At 49.9% G+C, this 16,726-nt stretch overlaps 15 non-coding genes across 15 annotated transcripts; all 15 read right to left on the reverse strand.

The window, feature by feature from the left end:
* Window positions 1-294: 294 nt before the first annotated feature.
* Window positions 295-413, reverse strand: LOC126231860 (5S ribosomal RNA). The gene has a single exon (XR_007544437.1). It is a non-coding gene; the product is annotated as a 5S ribosomal RNA (ribosomal RNA).
* Window positions 414-1,442: 1,029 nt separating this feature from the next.
* Window positions 1,443-1,561, reverse strand: LOC126231872 (5S ribosomal RNA). The gene has a single exon (XR_007544448.1). It is a non-coding gene; the product is annotated as a 5S ribosomal RNA (ribosomal RNA).
* Window positions 1,562-2,590: 1,029 nt separating this feature from the next.
* LOC126231884 (5S ribosomal RNA) lies at window positions 2,591-2,709 on the reverse strand. Its single transcript, XR_007544459.1, has one exon. It is a non-coding gene; the product is annotated as a 5S ribosomal RNA (ribosomal RNA).
* A 1,029-nt stretch (window positions 2,710-3,738) lies between these two features.
* On the reverse strand, window positions 3,739-3,857 carry LOC126231896 (5S ribosomal RNA). The gene has a single exon (XR_007544470.1). It is a non-coding gene; the product is annotated as a 5S ribosomal RNA (ribosomal RNA).
* Window positions 3,858-4,886: 1,029 nt separating this feature from the next.
* LOC126231909 (5S ribosomal RNA) lies at window positions 4,887-5,005 on the reverse strand. Its single transcript, XR_007544481.1, has one exon. It is a non-coding gene; the product is annotated as a 5S ribosomal RNA (ribosomal RNA).
* Window positions 5,006-6,034: 1,029 nt separating this feature from the next.
* LOC126231922 (5S ribosomal RNA) lies at window positions 6,035-6,153 on the reverse strand. Its single transcript, XR_007544492.1, has one exon. It is a non-coding gene; the product is annotated as a 5S ribosomal RNA (ribosomal RNA).
* Window positions 6,154-7,182: 1,029 nt separating this feature from the next.
* On the reverse strand, window positions 7,183-7,301 carry LOC126231934 (5S ribosomal RNA). Its single transcript, XR_007544503.1, has one exon. It is a non-coding gene; the product is annotated as a 5S ribosomal RNA (ribosomal RNA).
* A 1,029-nt stretch (window positions 7,302-8,330) lies between these two features.
* LOC126231939 (5S ribosomal RNA) lies at window positions 8,331-8,449 on the reverse strand. The gene has a single exon (XR_007544506.1). It is a non-coding gene; the product is annotated as a 5S ribosomal RNA (ribosomal RNA).
* A 1,029-nt stretch (window positions 8,450-9,478) lies between these two features.
* On the reverse strand, window positions 9,479-9,597 carry LOC126231940 (5S ribosomal RNA). The gene has a single exon (XR_007544507.1). It is a non-coding gene; the product is annotated as a 5S ribosomal RNA (ribosomal RNA).
* A 1,029-nt stretch (window positions 9,598-10,626) lies between these two features.
* On the reverse strand, window positions 10,627-10,745 carry LOC126231943 (5S ribosomal RNA). The gene has a single exon (XR_007544509.1). It is a non-coding gene; the product is annotated as a 5S ribosomal RNA (ribosomal RNA).
* Window positions 10,746-11,775: 1,030 nt separating this feature from the next.
* LOC126231944 (5S ribosomal RNA) lies at window positions 11,776-11,894 on the reverse strand. Its single transcript, XR_007544510.1, has one exon. It is a non-coding gene; the product is annotated as a 5S ribosomal RNA (ribosomal RNA).
* A 1,024-nt stretch (window positions 11,895-12,918) lies between these two features.
* Window positions 12,919-13,037, reverse strand: LOC126231945 (5S ribosomal RNA). The gene has a single exon (XR_007544511.1). It is a non-coding gene; the product is annotated as a 5S ribosomal RNA (ribosomal RNA).
* A 1,027-nt stretch (window positions 13,038-14,064) lies between these two features.
* LOC126231925 (5S ribosomal RNA) lies at window positions 14,065-14,182 on the reverse strand. The gene has a single exon (XR_007544495.1). It is a non-coding gene; the product is annotated as a 5S ribosomal RNA (ribosomal RNA).
* Window positions 14,183-15,210: 1,028 nt separating this feature from the next.
* LOC126231946 (5S ribosomal RNA) lies at window positions 15,211-15,329 on the reverse strand. Its single transcript, XR_007544512.1, has one exon. It is a non-coding gene; the product is annotated as a 5S ribosomal RNA (ribosomal RNA).
* Window positions 15,330-16,352: 1,023 nt separating this feature from the next.
* LOC126231924 (5S ribosomal RNA) lies at window positions 16,353-16,470 on the reverse strand. The gene has a single exon (XR_007544494.1). It is a non-coding gene; the product is annotated as a 5S ribosomal RNA (ribosomal RNA).
* Window positions 16,471-16,726: the final 256 nt, after the last annotated feature.

Here is a 16,726-nt window from a genome sequence, read left to right on the forward strand (position 1 = left end):
AAATTTATGATTACATATCGAAGTAGGAATTGTACACCGCTACACAACAACAGGCGCTGACGTATTTCAGAACATATCTGCCGATTCGTACTGTTTTGTCGTTTTCAAAGACTTCCTGGCGAACTTGGTTAGCACATTCTCCCTCAAACTGAGATATTTACTGCAATTTCATACCTTATGGTCATTACAGTAGTTTAAAATGCTTAAGGAAGTATCTTTGTCACTTCAGAAAGGTCGTATGGAAACAGGGCTGGCAGGGGTGGCTGTATATAAAAAAACAAGTAAATAAAGGGCGGCCAACAGCACCCGGTGTTCCCAGGCGGTCACCCATCCAAGTACTAACCGGGCCCGATGTTGCTTAACTTCGGTGATCGGACGAGAACCGGTGTAGTCAACATGGTATGGCCGTTGGCGCCCGTAAAATGTAGGCGCACGGCAGAATTCGCATTCGGTTCTTATCCCAAGACACACAAAATCATACTTTTCGGTCGAACTCAGGCGCATTATTTGTTATTGACAAATCGTCGGGTTAGCGCGAATGCAATCCTGAGTTCCAAAAATTATGCGCCGGAAGGACGCGCTTCGTAGTTTTTTTTATTTTTTGTTAAATTTATACATTTATTTTTTAACATTAAATCGTTACAAGATAACATCTTTACAACAAAACATGAACAGAATTGTAATTGTAAGCACTTCCTTCCGCAATCCGACGTGCCAGCGGAGCGACTGCCGAGTTAGCGGGCGCGCCGCCGCGTGTGTGAGACGCACAGCTGCTCGTGGCACCTCCTGTCATCCGCTGGGCGCGTGCAGCCTTCGACACTCGCGGAAGACGCATCTTGTCCCTGGTGTCCAGTGGATGGCTGGCGCGCGGCCGACCGGCGTATGGCCTGTGCGGCGTGTGGCAGTGTCTTGTTGGAGGGCGCCACTGCTGGCGATGTGAGCTTCCTCGCCTCGCCTCCGCCTCAGACGAGATGTTTGCGTAATTTGCAGTGCATCCGCACCATTCCTATCGCTGTCCCTGTCCCCGCCCCGTCCCGACTTGTCCCGACTTTGCTCGACTGCCGCTCGCTGCCGCTCGGGTCGTGGCCCATATAACAGCGCAAGCACAAGAAACGTCTGCAGGAGATGACGAGACGAGACGAAAGAATAAATTTATGATTACATATCGAAGTAGGAATTGTACACCGCTACACAACAACAGGCGCTGACGTATTTCAGAACATATCTGCCGATTCGTACTGTTTTGTCGTTTTCAAAGACTTCCTGGCGAACTTGGTTAGCACATTCTCCCTCAAACTGAGATATTTACTGCAATTTCATACCTTATGGTCATTACAGTAGTTTAAAATGCTTAAGGAAGTATCTTTGTCACTTCAGAAAGGTCGTATGGAAACAGGGCTGGCAGGGGTGGCTGTATATAAAAAAACAAGTAAATAAAGGGCGGCCAACAGCACCCGGTGTTCCCAGGCGGTCACCCATCCAAGTACTAACCGGGCCCGATGTTGCTTAACTTCGGTGATCGGACGAGAACCGGTGTAGTCAACATGGTATGGCCGTTGGCGCCCGTAAAATGTAGGCGCACGGCAGAATTCGCATTCGGTTCTTATCCCAAGACACACAAAATCATACTTTTCGGTCGAACTCAGGCGCATTATTTGTTATTGACAAATCGTCGGGTTAGCGCGAATGCAATCCTGAGTTCCAAAAATTATGCACCGGAAGGACGCGCTTCGTAGTTTTTTTTATTTTTTGTTAAATTTATACATTTATTTTTTAACATTAAATCGTTACAAGATAACATCTTTACAACAAAACATGAACAGAATTGTAATTGTAAGCACTTCCTTCCGCAATCCGACGTGCCAGCGGAGCGACTGCCGAGTTAGCGGGCGCGCCGCCGCGTGTGTGAGACGCACAGCTGCTCGTGGCACCTCCTGTCATCCGCTGGGCGCGTGCAGCCTTCGACACTCGCGGAAGACGCATCTTGTCCCTGGTGTCCAGTGGATGGCTGGCGCGCGGCCGACCGGCGTATGGCCTGTGCGGCGTGTGGCAGTGTCTTGTTGGAGGGCGCCACTGCTGGCGATGTGAGCTTCCTCGCCTCGCCTCCGCCTCAGACGAGATGTTTGCGTAATTTGCAGTGCATCCGCACCATTCCTATCGCTGTCCCTGTCCCCGCCCCGTCCCGACTTGTCCCGACTTTGCTCGACTGCCGCTCGCTGCCGCTCGGGTCGTGGCCCATATAACAGCGCAAGCACAAGAAACGTCTGCAGGAGATGACGAGACGAGACGAAAGAATAAATTTATGATTACATATCGAAGTAGGAATTGTACACCGCTACACAACAACAGGCGCTGACGTATTTCAGAACATATCTGCCGATTCGTACTGTTTTGTCGTTTTCAAAGACTTCCTGGCGAACTTGGTTAGCACATTCTCCCTCAAACTGAGATATTTACTGCAATTTCATACCTTATGGTCATTACAGTAGTTTAAAATGCTTAAGGAAGTATCTTTGTCACTTCAGAAAGGTCGTATGGAAACAGGGCTGGCAGGGGTGGCTGTATATAAAAAAACAAGTAAATAAAGGGCGGCCAACAGCACCCGGTGTTCCCAGGCGGTCACCCATCCAAGTACTAACCGGGCCCGATGTTGCTTAACTTCGGTGATCGGACGAGAACCGGTGTAGTCAACATGGTATGGCCGTTGGCGCCCGTAAAATGTAGGCGCACGGCAGAATTCGCATTCGGTTCTTATCCCAAGACACACAAAATCATACTTTTCGGTCGAACTCAGGCGCATTATTTGTTATTGACAAATCGTCGGGTTAGCGCGAATGCAATCCTGAGTTCCAAAAATTATGCACCGGAAGGACGCGCTTCGTAGTTTTTTTTATTTTTTGTTAAATTTATACATTTATTTTTTAACATTAAATCGTTACAAGATAACATCTTTACAACAAAACATGAACAGAATTGTAATTGTAAGCACTTCCTTCCGCAATCCGACGTGCCAGCGGAGCGACTGCCGAGTTAGCGGGCGCGCCGCCGCGTGTGTGAGACGCACAGCTGCTCGTGGCACCTCCTGTCATCCGCTGGGCGCGTGCAGCCTTCGACACTCGCGGAAGACGCATCTTGTCCCTGGTGTCCAGTGGATGGCTGGCGCGCGGCCGACCGGCGTATGGCCTGTGCGGCGTGTGGCAGTGTCTTGTTGGAGGGCGCCACTGCTGGCGATGTGAGCTTCCTCGCCTCGCCTCCGCCTCAGACGAGATGTTTGCGTAATTTGCAGTGCATCCGCACCATTCCTATCGCTGTCCCTGTCCCCGCCCCGTCCCGACTTGTCCCGACTTTGCTCGACTGCCGCTCGCTGCCGCTCGGGTCGTGGCCCATATAACAGCGCAAGCACAAGAAACGTCTGCAGGAGATGACGAGACGAGACGAAAGAATAAATTTATGATTACATATCGAAGTAGGAATTGTACACCGCTACACAACAACAGGCGCTGACGTATTTCAGAACATATCTGCCGATTCGTACTGTTTTGTCGTTTTCAAAGACTTCCTGGCGAACTTGGTTAGCACATTCTCCCTCAAACTGAGATATTTACTGCAATTTCATACCTTATGGTCATTACAGTAGTTTAAAATGCTTAAGGAAGTATCTTTGTCACTTCAGAAAGGTCGTATGGAAACAGGGCTGGCAGGGGTGGCTGTATATAAAAAAACAAGTAAATAAAGGGCGGCCAACAGCACCCGGTGTTCCCAGGCGGTCACCCATCCAAGTACTAACCGGGCCCGATGTTGCTTAACTTCGGTGATCGGACGAGAACCGGTGTAGTCAACATGGTATGGCCGTTGGCGCCCGTAAAATGTAGGCGCACGGCAGAATTCGCATTCGGTTCTTATCCCAAGACACACAAAATCATACTTTTCGGTCGAACTCAGGCGCATTATTTGTTATTGACAAATCGTCGGGTTAGCGCGAATGCAATCCTGAGTTCCAAAAATTATGCACCGGAAGGACGCGCTTCGTAGTTTTTTTTATTTTTTGTTAAATTTATACATTTATTTTTTAACATTAAATCGTTACAAGATAACATCTTTACAACAAAACATGAACAGAATTGTAATTGTAAGCACTTCCTTCCGCAATCCGACGTGCCAGCGGAGCGACTGCCGAGTTAGCGGGCGCGCCGCCGCGTGTGTGAGACGCACAGCTGCTCGTGGCACCTCCTGTCATCCGCTGGGCGCGTGCAGCCTTCGACACTCGCGGAAGACGCATCTTGTCCCTGGTGTCCAGTGGATGGCTGGCGCGCGGCCGACCGGCGTATGGCCTGTGCGGCGTGTGGCAGTGTCTTGTTGGAGGGCGCCACTGCTGGCGATGTGAGCTTCCTCGCCTCGCCTCCGCCTCAGACGAGATGTTTGCGTAATTTGCAGTGCATCCGCACCATTCCTATCGCTGTCCCTGTCCCCGCCCCGTCCCGACTTGTCCCGACTTTGCTCGACTGCCGCTCGCTGCCGCTCGGGTCGTGGCCCATATAACAGCGCAAGCACAAGAAACGTCTGCAGGAGATGACGAGACGAGACGAAAGAATAAATTTATGATTACATATCGAAGTAGGAATTGTACACCGCTACACAACAACAGGCGCTGACGTATTTCAGAACATATCTGCCGATTCGTACTGTTTTGTCGTTTTCAAAGACTTCCTGGCGAACTTGGTTAGCACATTCTCCCTCAAACTGAGATATTTACTGCAATTTCATACCTTATGGTCATTACAGTAGTTTAAAATGCTTAAGGAAGTATCTTTGTCACTTCAGAAAGGTCGTATGGAAACAGGGCTGGCAGGGGTGGCTGTATATAAAAAAACAAGTAAATAAAGGGCGGCCAACAGCACCCGGTGTTCCCAGGCGGTCACCCATCCAAGTACTAACCGGGCCCGATGTTGCTTAACTTCGGTGATCGGACGAGAACCGGTGTAGTCAACATGGTATGGCCGTTGGCGCCCGTAAAATGTAGGCGCACGGCAGAATTCGCATTCGGTTCTTATCCCAAGACACACAAAATCATACTTTTCGGTCGAACTCAGGCGCATTATTTGTTATTGACAAATCGTCGGGTTAGCGCGAATGCAATCCTGAGTTCCAAAAATTATGCACCGGAAGGACGCGCTTCGTAGTTTTTTTTATTTTTTGTTAAATTTATACATTTATTTTTTAACATTAAATCGTTACAAGATAACATCTTTACAACAAAACATGAACAGAATTGTAATTGTAAGCACTTCCTTCCGCAATCCGACGTGCCAGCGGAGCGACTGCCGAGTTAGCGGGCGCGCCGCCGCGTGTGTGAGACGCACAGCTGCTCGTGGCACCTCCTGTCATCCGCTGGGCGCGTGCAGCCTTCGACACTCGCGGAAGACGCATCTTGTCCCTGGTGTCCAGTGGATGGCTGGCGCGCGGCCGACCGGCGTATGGCCTGTGCGGCGTGTGGCAGTGTCTTGTTGGAGGGCGCCACTGCTGGCGATGTGAGCTTCCTCGCCTCGCCTCCGCCTCAGACGAGATGTTTGCGTAATTTGCAGTGCATCCGCACCATTCCTATCGCTGTCCCTGTCCCCGCCCCGTCCCGACTTGTCCCGACTTTGCTCGACTGCCGCTCGCTGCCGCTCGGGTCGTGGCCCATATAACAGCGCAAGCACAAGAAACGTCTGCAGGAGATGACGAGACGAGACGAAAGAATAAATTTATGATTACATATCGAAGTAGGAATTGTACACCGCTACACAACAACAGGCGCTGACGTATTTCAGAACATATCTGCCGATTCGTACTGTTTTGTCGTTTTCAAAGACTTCCTGGCGAACTTGGTTAGCACATTCTCCCTCAAACTGAGATATTTACTGCAATTTCATACCTTATGGTCATTACAGTAGTTTAAAATGCTTAAGGAAGTATCTTTGTCACTTCAGAAAGGTCGTATGGAAACAGGGCTGGCAGGGGTGGCTGTATATAAAAAAACAAGTAAATAAAGGGCGGCCAACAGCACCCGGTGTTCCCAGGCGGTCACCCATCCAAGTACTAACCGGGCCCGATGTTGCTTAACTTCGGTGATCGGACGAGAACCGGTGTAGTCAACATGGTATGGCCGTTGGCGCCCGTAAAATGTAGGCGCACGGCAGAATTCGCATTCGGTTCTTATCCCAAGACACACAAAATCATACTTTTCGGTCGAACTCAGGCGCATTATTTGTTATTGACAAATCGTCGGGTTAGCGCGAATGCAATCCTGAGTTCCAAAAATTATGCACCGGAAGGACGCGCTTCGTAGTTTTTTTTATTTTTTGTTAAATTTATACATTTATTTTTTAACATTAAATCGTTACAAGATAACATCTTTACAACAAAACATGAACAGAATTGTAATTGTAAGCACTTCCTTCCGCAATCCGACGTGCCAGCGGAGCGACTGCCGAGTTAGCGGGCGCGCCGCCGCGTGTGTGAGACGCACAGCTGCTCGTGGCACCTCCTGTCATCCGCTGGGCGCGTGCAGCCTTCGACACTCGCGGAAGACGCATCTTGTCCCTGGTGTCCAGTGGATGGCTGGCGCGCGGCCGACCGGCGTATGGCCTGTGCGGCGTGTGGCAGTGTCTTGTTGGAGGGCGCCACTGCTGGCGATGTGAGCTTCCTCGCCTCGCCTCCGCCTCAGACGAGATGTTTGCGTAATTTGCAGTGCATCCGCACCATTCCTATCGCTGTCCCTGTCCCCGCCCCGTCCCGACTTGTCCCGACTTTGCTCGACTGCCGCTCGCTGCCGCTCGGGTCGTGGCCCATATAACAGCGCAAGCACAAGAAACGTCTGCAGGAGATGACGAGACGAGACGAAAGAATAAATTTATGATTACATATCGAAGTAGGAATTGTACACCGCTACACAACAACAGGCGCTGACGTATTTCAGAACATATCTGCCGATTCGTACTGTTTTGTCGTTTTCAAAGACTTCCTGGCGAACTTGGTTAGCACATTCTCCCTCAAACTGAGATATTTACTGCAATTTCATACCTTATGGTCATTACAGTAGTTTAAAATGCTTAAGGAAGTATCTTTGTCACTTCAGAAAGGTCGTATGGAAACAGGGCTGGCAGGGGTGGCTGTATATAAAAAAACAAGTAAATAAAGGGCGGCCAACAGCACCCGGTGTTCCCAGGCGGTCACCCATCCAAGTACTAACCGGGCCCGATGTTGCTTAACTTCGGTGATCGGACGAGAACCGGTGTAGTCAACATGGTATGGCCGTTGGCGCCCGTAAAATGTAGGCGCACGGCAGAATTCGCATTCGGTTCTTATCCCAAGACACACAAAATCATACTTTTCGGTCGAACTCAGGCGCATTATTTGTTATTGACAAATCGTCGGGTTAGCGCGAATGCAATCCTGAGTTCCAAAAATTATGCACCGGAAGGACGCGCTTCGTAGTTTTTTTTATTTTTTGTTAAATTTATACATTTATTTTTTAACATTAAATCGTTACAAGATAACATCTTTACAACAAAACATGAACAGAATTGTAATTGTAAGCACTTCCTTCCGCAATCCGACGTGCCAGCGGAGCGACTGCCGAGTTAGCGGGCGCGCCGCCGCGTGTGTGAGACGCACAGCTGCTCGTGGCACCTCCTGTCATCCGCTGGGCGCGTGCAGCCTTCGACACTCGCGGAAGACGCATCTTGTCCCTGGTGTCCAGTGGATGGCTGGCGCGCGGCCGACCGGCGTATGGCCTGTGCGGCGTGTGGCAGTGTCTTGTTGGAGGGCGCCACTGCTGGCGATGTGAGCTTCCTCGCCTCGCCTCCGCCTCAGACGAGATGTTTGCGTAATTTGCAGTGCATCCGCACCATTCCTATCGCTGTCCCTGTCCCCGCCCCGTCCCGACTTGTCCCGACTTTGCTCGACTGCCGCTCGCTGCCGCTCGGGTCGTGGCCCATATAACAGCGCAAGCACAAGAAACGTCTGCAGGAGATGACGAGACGAGACGAAAGAATAAATTTATGATTACATATCGAAGTAGGAATTGTACACCGCTACACAACAACAGGCGCTGACGTATTTCAGAACATATCTGCCGATTCGTACTGTTTTGTCGTTTTCAAAGACTTCCTGGCGAACTTGGTTAGCACATTCTCCCTCAAACTGAGATATTTACTGCAATTTCATACCTTATGGTCATTACAGTAGTTTAAAATGCTTAAGGAAGTATCTTTGTCACTTCAGAAAGGTCGTATGGAAACAGGGCTGGCAGGGGTGGCTGTATATAAAAAAACAAGTAAATAAAGGGCGGCCAACAGCACCCGGTGTTCCCAGGCGGTCACCCATCCAAGTACTAACCGGGCCCGATGTTGCTTAACTTCGGTGATCGGACGAGAACCGGTGTAGTCAACATGGTATGGCCGTTGGCGCCCGTAAAATGTAGGCGCACGGCAGAATTCGCATTCGGTTCTTATCCCAAGACACACAAAATCATACTTTTCGGTCGAACTCAGGCGCATTATTTGTTATTGACAAATCGTCGGGTTAGCGCGAATGCAATCCTGAGTTCCAAAAATTATGCACCGGAAGGACGCGCTTCGTAGTTTTTTTTATTTTTTGTTAAATTTATACATTTATTTTTTAACATTAAATCGTTACAAGATAACATCTTTACAACAAAACATGAACAGAATTGTAATTGTAAGCACTTCCTTCCGCAATCCGACGTGCCAGCGGAGCGACTGCCGAGTTAGCGGGCGCGCCGCCGCGTGTGTGAGACGCACAGCTGCTCGTGGCACCTCCTGTCATCCGCTGGGCGCGTGCAGCCTTCGACACTCGCGGAAGACGCATCTTGTCCCTGGTGTCCAGTGGATGGCTGGCGCGCGGCCGACCGGCGTATGGCCTGTGCGGCGTGTGGCAGTGTCTTGTTGGAGGGCGCCACTGCTGGCGATGTGAGCTTCCTCGCCTCGCCTCCGCCTCAGACGAGATGTTTGCGTAATTTGCAGTGCATCCGCACCATTCCTATCGCTGTCCCTGTCCCCGCCCCGTCCCGACTTGTCCCGACTTTGCTCGACTGCCGCTCGCTGCCGCTCGGGTCGTGGCCCATATAACAGCGCAAGCACAAGAAACGTCTGCAGGAGATGACGAGACGAGACGAAAGAATAAATTTATGATTACATATCGAAGTAGGAATTGTACACCGCTACACAACAACAGGCGCTGACGTATTTCAGAACATATCTGCCGATTCGTACTGTTTTGTCGTTTTCAAAGACTTCCTGGCGAACTTGGTTAGCACATTCTCCCTCAAACTGAGATATTTACTGCAATTTCATACCTTATGGTCATTACAGTAGTTTAAAATGCTTAAGGAAGTATCTTTGTCACTTCAGAAAGGTCGTATGGAAACAGGGCTGGCAGGGGTGGCTGTATATAAAAAAACAAGTAAATAAAGGGCGGCCAACAGCACCCGGTGTTCCCAGGCGGTCACCCATCCAAGTACTAACCGGGCCCGATGTTGCTTAACTTCGGTGATCGGACGAGAACCGGTGTAGTCAACATGGTATGGCCGTTGGCGCCCGTAAAATGTAGGCGCACGGCAGAATTCGCATTCGGTTCTTATCCCAAGACACACAAAATCATACTTTTCGGTCGAACTCAGGCGCATTATTTGTTATTGACAAATCGTCGGGTTAGCGCGAATGCAATCCTGAGTTCCAAAAATTATGCACCGGAAGGACGCGCTTCGTAGTTTTTTTTATTTTTTGTTAAATTTATACATTTATTTTTTAACATTAAATCGTTACAAGATAACATCTTTACAACAAAACATGAACAGAATTGTAATTGTAAGCACTTCCTTCCGCAATCCGACGTGCCAGCGGAGCGACTGCCGAGTTAGCGGGCGCGCCGCCGCGTGTGTGAGACGCACAGCTGCTCGTGGCACCTCCTGTCATCCGCTGGGCGCGTGCAGCCTTCGACACTCGCGGAAGACGCATCTTGTCCCTGGTGTCCAGTGGATGGCTGGCGCGCGGCCGACCGGCGTATGGCCTGTGCGGCGTGTGGCAGTGTCTTGTTGGAGGGCGCCACTGCTGGCGATGTGAGCTTCCTCGCCTCGCCTCCGCCTCAGACGAGATGTTTGCGTAATTTGCAGTGCATCCGCACCATTCCTATCGCTGTCCCTGTCCCCGCCCCGTCCCGACTTGTCCCGACTTTGCTCGACTGCCGCTCGCTGCCGCTCGGGTCGTGGCCCATATAACAGCGCAAGCACAAGAAACGTCTGCAGGAGATGACGAGACGAGACGAAAGAATAAATTTATGATTACATATCGAAGTAGGAATTGTACACCGCTACACAACAACAGGCGCTGACGTATTTCAGAACATATCTGCCGATTCGTACTGTTTTGTCGTTTTCAAAGACTTCCTGGCGAACTTGGTTAGCACATTCTCCCTCAAACTGAGATATTTACTGCAATTTCATACCTTATGGTCATTACAGTAGTTTAAAATGCTTAAGGAAGTATCTTTGTCACTTCAGAAAGGTCGTATGGAAACAGGGCTGGCAGGGGTGGCTGTATATAAAAAAACAAGTAAATAAAGGGCGGCCAACAGCACCCGGTGTTCCCAGGCGGTCACCCATCCAAGTACTAACCGGGCCCGATGTTGCTTAACTTCGGTGATCGGACGAGAACCGGTGTAGTCAACATGGTATGGCCGTTGGCGCCCGTAAAATGTAGGCGCACGGCAGAATTCGCATTCGGTTCTTATCCCAAGACACACAAAATCATACTTTTCGGTCGAACTCAGGCGCATTATTTGTTATTGACAAATCGTCGGGTTAGCGCGAATGCAATCCTGAGTTCCAAAAATTATGCACCGGAAGGACGCGCTTCGTAGTTTTTTTTATTTTTTGTTAAATTTATACATTTATTTTTTAACATTAAATCGTTACAAGATAACATCTTTACAACAAAACATGAACAGAATTGTAATTGTAAGCACTTCCTTCCGCAATCCGACGTGCCAGCGGAGCGACTGCCGAGTTAGCGGGCGCGCCGCCGCGTGTGTGAGACGCACAGCTGCTCGTGGCACCTCCTGTCATCCGCTGGGCGCGTGCAGCCTTCGACACTCGCGGAAGACGCATCTTGTCCCTGGTGTCCAGTGGATGGCTGGCGCGCGGCCGACCGGCGTATGGCCTGTGCGGCGTGTGGCAGTGTCTTGTTGGAGGGGCGCCACTGCTGGCGATGTGAGCTTCCTCGCCTCGCCTCCGCCTCAGACGAGATGTTTGCGTAATTTGCAGTGCATCCGCACCATTCCTATCGCTGTCCCTGTCCCCGCCCCGTCCCGACTTGTCCCGACTTTGCTCGACTGCCGCTCGCTGCCGCTCGGGTCGTGGCCCATATAACAGCGCAAGCACAAGAAACGTCTGCAGGAGATGACGAGACGAGACGAAAGAATAAATTTATGATTACATATCGAAGTAGGAATTGTACACCGCTACACAACAACAGGCGCTGACGTATTTCAGAACATATCTGCCGATTCGTACTGTTTTGTCGTTTTCAAAGACTTCCTGGCGAACTTGGTTAGCACATTCTCCCTCAAACTGAGATATTTACTGCAATTTCATACCTTATGGTCATTACAGTAGTTTAAAATGCTTAAGGAAGTATCTTTGTCACTTCAGAAAGGTCGTATGGAAACAGGGCTGGCAGGGGTGGCTGTATATAAAAAAACAAGTAAATAAAGGGCGGCCAACAGCACCCGGTGTTCCCAGGCGGTCACCCATCCAAGTACTAACCGGGCCCGATGTTGCTTAACTTCGGTGATCGGACGAGAACCGGTGTAGTCAACATGGTATGGCCGTTGGCGCCCGTAAAATGTAGGCGCACGGCAGAATTCGCATTCGGTTCTTATCCCAAGACACACAAAATCATACTTTTCGGTCGAACTCAGGCGCATTATTTGTTATTGACAAATCGTCGGGTTAGCGCGAATGCAATCCTGAGTTCCAAAAATTATGCACGGAAGGACGCGCTTCGTAGTTTTTTTTTATTTTTGTTAAATTTATACATTTATTTTTTAACATTAAATCGTTACAAGATAACATCTTTACAACAAAACATGAACAGAATTGTAATTGTAAGCACTTCCTTCCGCAATCCGACGTGCCAGCGGAGCGACTGCCGAGTTAGCGGGCGCGCCGCCGCGTGTGTGAGACGCACAGCTGCTCGTGGCACCTCCTGTCATCCGCTGGCGCGTGCAGCCTTCGACACTCGCGGAAGACGCATCTTGTCCCTGGTGTCCAGTGGATGGCTGGCGCGCGGCCGACCGGCGTATGGCCTGTGCGGCGTGTGGCAGTGTCTTGTTGGAGGGCGCCACTGCTGGCGATGTGAGCTTCCTCGCCTCGCCTCCGCCTCAGACGAGATGTTTGCGTAATTTGCAGTGCATCCGCACCATTCCTATCGCTGTCCCTGTCCCCGCCCGTCCCGACTTGTCCCGACTTTGCTCGACTGCCGCTCGCTGCCGCTCGGTCGTGGCCCATATAACAGCGCAAGCACAAGAAACGTCTGCAGGAGATGACGAGACGAGACGAAAGAATAAATTTATGATTACATATCGAAGTAGGAATTGTACACCGCTACACAACAACAGGCGCTGACGTATTTCAGAACATATCTGCCGATTCGTACTGTTTTGTCGTTTTCAAAGACTTCCTGGCGAACTTGGTTAGCACATTCTCCCTCAAACTGAGATATTTACTGCAATTTCATACTTATGGTCATTACAGTAGTTTAAAATGCTTAAGGAAGTATCTTTGTCACTTCAGAAAGGTCGTATGGAAACAGGGCTGGCAGGGGTGGCTGTATATAAAAAAACAAGTAAATAAAGGGCGGCCAACAGCACCCGGTGTTCCCAGGCGGTCACCCATCCAAGTACTAACCGGGCCCGATGTTGCTTAACTTCGGTGATCGGACGAGAACCGGTGTAGTCAACATGGTATGGCCGTTGGCGCCCGTAAAATGTAGGCGCACGGCAGAATTCGCATTCGGTTCTTATCCCAAGACACACAAAATCATACTTTTCGGTCGAACTCAGGCGCATTATTTGTTATTGACAAATCGTCGGGTTAGCGCGAATGCAATCCTGAGTTCCAAAAATTATGCACCGAAGGACGCGCTTCGTAGTTTTTTTTTATTTTTTGTTAAATTTATACATTTATTTTTTAACATTAAATCGTTACAAGATAACATCTTTACAACAAAACATGAACAGAATTGTAATTGTAAGCACTTCCTTCCGCAATCCGACGTGCCAGCGGAGCGACTGCCGAGTTAGCGGGCGCGCCGCCGCGTGTGTGAGACGCACAGCTGCTCGTGGCACCTCCTGTCATCCGCTGGGCGCGTGCAGCCTTCGACACTCGCGGAAGACGCATCTTGTCCCTGGTGTCCAGTGGATGGCTGGCGCGCGGCCGACCGGCGTATGGCCTGTGCGGCGTGTGGCAGTGTCTTGTTGGAGGGCGCACTGCTGGCGATGTGAGCTTCCTCGCCTCGCCTCCGCCTCAGACGAGATGTTTGCGTAATTTGCAGTGCATCCGCACCATTCTATCGCTGTCCCTGTCCCCCGCCCCGTCCCGACTTGTCCCGACTTTGCTCGACTGCCGCTCGCTGCCGCTCGGGTCGTGGCCCATATAACAGCGCAAGCACAAGAAACGTCTGCAGGAGATGACGAGACGAGACGAAAGAATAAATTTATGATTACATATCGAAGTAGGAATTGTACACCGCTACACAACAACAGCGCTGACGTATTTCAGAACATATCTGCCGATTCGTACTGTTTTGTCGTTTTCAAAGACTTCCTGGCGAACTTGGTTAGCACATTCTCCCTCAAACTGAGATATTTACTGCAATTTCATACCTTATGGTCATTACAGTAGTTTAAAATGCTTAAGGAAGTATCTTTGTCACTTCAGAAAGGTCGTATGGAAACAGGGCTGGCAGGGGTGGCTGTATATAAAAAAACAAGTAAATAAAGGGCGGCCAACAGCACCCGGTGTTCCAGGCGGTCACCCATCCAAGTACTAACCGGGCCCGATGTTGCTTAACTTCGGTGATCGGACGAGAACCGGTGTAGTCAACATGGTATGGCCGTTGGCGCCCGTAAAATGTAGGCGCACGGCAGAATTCGCATTCGGTTCTTATCCCAAGACACACAAAATCATACTTTTCGGTCGAACTCAGGCGCATTATTTGTTATTGACAAATCGTCGGGTTAGCGCGAATGCAATCCTGAGTTCCAAAAATTATGCACCGGAAGGACGCGCTTCGTAGTTTTTTTTTATTTTTTGTTAAATTTATACATTTATTTTTTAACATTAAATCGTTACAAGATAACATCTTTACAACAAAACATGAACAGAATTGTAATTGTAAGCACTTCCTTCCGCAATCCGACGTGCCAGCGGAGCGACTGCCGAGTTAGCGGGCGCGCCCGCGCGTGTGTGAGACGCACAGCTGCTCGTGGCACCTCCTGTCATCCGCTGGGCGCGTGCAGCCTTCGACACTCGCGAAGACGCATCTTGTCCCTGGTGTCCAGTGGATGGCTGGCGCGCGGCCGACCGGCGTATGGCCTGTGCGGCGTGTGGCAGTGTCTTGTGGAGGGCGCCACTGCTGGCGATGTGAGCTTCCTCGCCTCGCCTCCGCCTCAGACGAGATGTTTGCGTAATTTGCAGTGCATCCGCACCATTCCTATCGCTGTCCCTGTCCCCGCCCCGTCCCGACTTGTCCCGACTTTGCTCGACTGCCGCTCGCTGCCGCTCGGGTCGTGGCCCATATAACAGCGCAAGCACAAGAAACGTCTGCAGGAGATGACGAGACGAGACGAAAGAATAAATTTATGATTACATATCGAAGTAGGAATTGTACACCGCTACACAACAACAGGCGCTGACGTATTTCAGAACATATCTGCCGATTCGTACTGTTTTGTCGTTTTCAAAGACTTCCTGGCGAACTTGGTTAGCACATTCTCCCTCAAACTGAGATATTTACTGCAATTTCATACCTTATGGTCATTACAGTAGTTTAAAATGCTTAAGGAAGTATCTTTGTCACTTCAGAAAGGTCGTATGGAAACAGGGCTGGCAGGGGTGGCTGTATATAAAAAAACAAGTAAATAAAGGGCGGCCAACAGCACCCGGTGTTCCCAGGCGGTCACCCATCCAAGTACTAACCGGGCCCGATGTTGCTTAACTTCGGTGATCGGACGAGAACCGGTGTAGTCAACATGGTATGGCCGTTGGCGCCCGTAAAATGTAGGCGCACGGCAGAATTCGCATTCGGTTCTTATCCCAAGACACACAAAATCATACTTTTCGGTCGAACTCAGGCGCATTATTTGTTATTGACAAATCGTCGGGTTAGCGCGAATGCAATCCTGAGTTCCAAAAATTATGCACCGGAAGGACGCGCTTCGTAGTTTTTTTTTATTTTTGTTAAATTTATACATTTATTTTTTAACATTAAATCGTTACAAGATAACATCTTTACAACAAAACATGAACAGAATTGTAATTGTAAGCACTTCCTTCCGCAATCCGACGTGCAGCGGAGCGACTGCCGAGTTAGCGGCGCGCCGCCGCGTGTGTGAGACGCACAGCTGCTCGTGGCACCTCCTGTCATCCGCTGGCGCGTGCAGCCTTCGACACTCGCGGAAGACGCATCTTGTCCCTGGTGTCCAGTGGATGGCTGGCGCGCGGCCGACCGGCGTATGGCCTGTGCGGCGTGTGGCAGTGTCTTGTTGGAGGGCGCCACTGCTGGCGATGTGAGCTTCCTCGCCTCGCCTCCGCCTCAGACGAGATGTTTGCGTAATTTGCAGTGCATCCGCACCATTCCTATCGCTGTCCCTGTCCCCGCCCGTCCCGACTTGTCCCGACTTTGCTCGACTGCCGCTCGCTGCCGCTCGGGTCGTGGCCCATATAACAGCGCAAGCACAAGAAACGTCTGCAGAGATGACGAGACGAGACGAAAGAATAAATTTATGATTACATATCGAAGTAGAATTGTACACCGCTACACAACAACAGGCGCTGACGTATTTCAGAACATATCTGCCGATTCGTACTGTTTTGTCGTTTTCAAAGACTTCCTGGCGAACTTGGTTAGCACATTCTCCCTCAAACTGAGATATTTACTGCAATTTCATACCTTATGGTCATTACAGTAGTTTAAAATGCTTAAGGAAGTATCTTTGTCACTTCAGAAAGGTCGTATGGAAACAGGGCTGGCAGGGGTGGCTGTATATAAAAAAACAAGTAAATAAAGGGCGGCCAACAGCACCCGGTGTTCCCAGGCGGTCACCCATCCAAGTACTAACCGGGCCCGATGTTGCTTAACTTCGGTGATCGGACGAGAACCGTGTAGTCAACATGGTATGGCCGTTGGCGCCCGTAAAATGTAGGCGCACGGCAGAATTCGCATTCGGTTCTTATCCCAAGACACACAAAATCATACTTTTCGGTCGAACTCAGGCGCATTATTTGTTATTGACAAATCGTCGGGTTAGCGCGAATGCAATCCTGAGTTCCAAAAATTATGCACCGGAAGGACGCGCTTCGTAGTTTTTTTTTATTTTTTGTTAAATTTATACATTTATTTTTTAACATTAAATCGTTACAAGATAACATCTTTACAACAAAACA

The sequence above is a fragment of the Schistocerca nitens genome, unplaced genomic scaffold (assembly GCF_023898315.1).
Source record: "Schistocerca nitens isolate TAMUIC-IGC-003100 unplaced genomic scaffold, iqSchNite1.1 HiC_scaffold_421, whole genome shotgun sequence".
NCBI lineage: Eukaryota > Metazoa > Arthropoda > Insecta > Orthoptera > Acrididae > Schistocerca > Schistocerca nitens.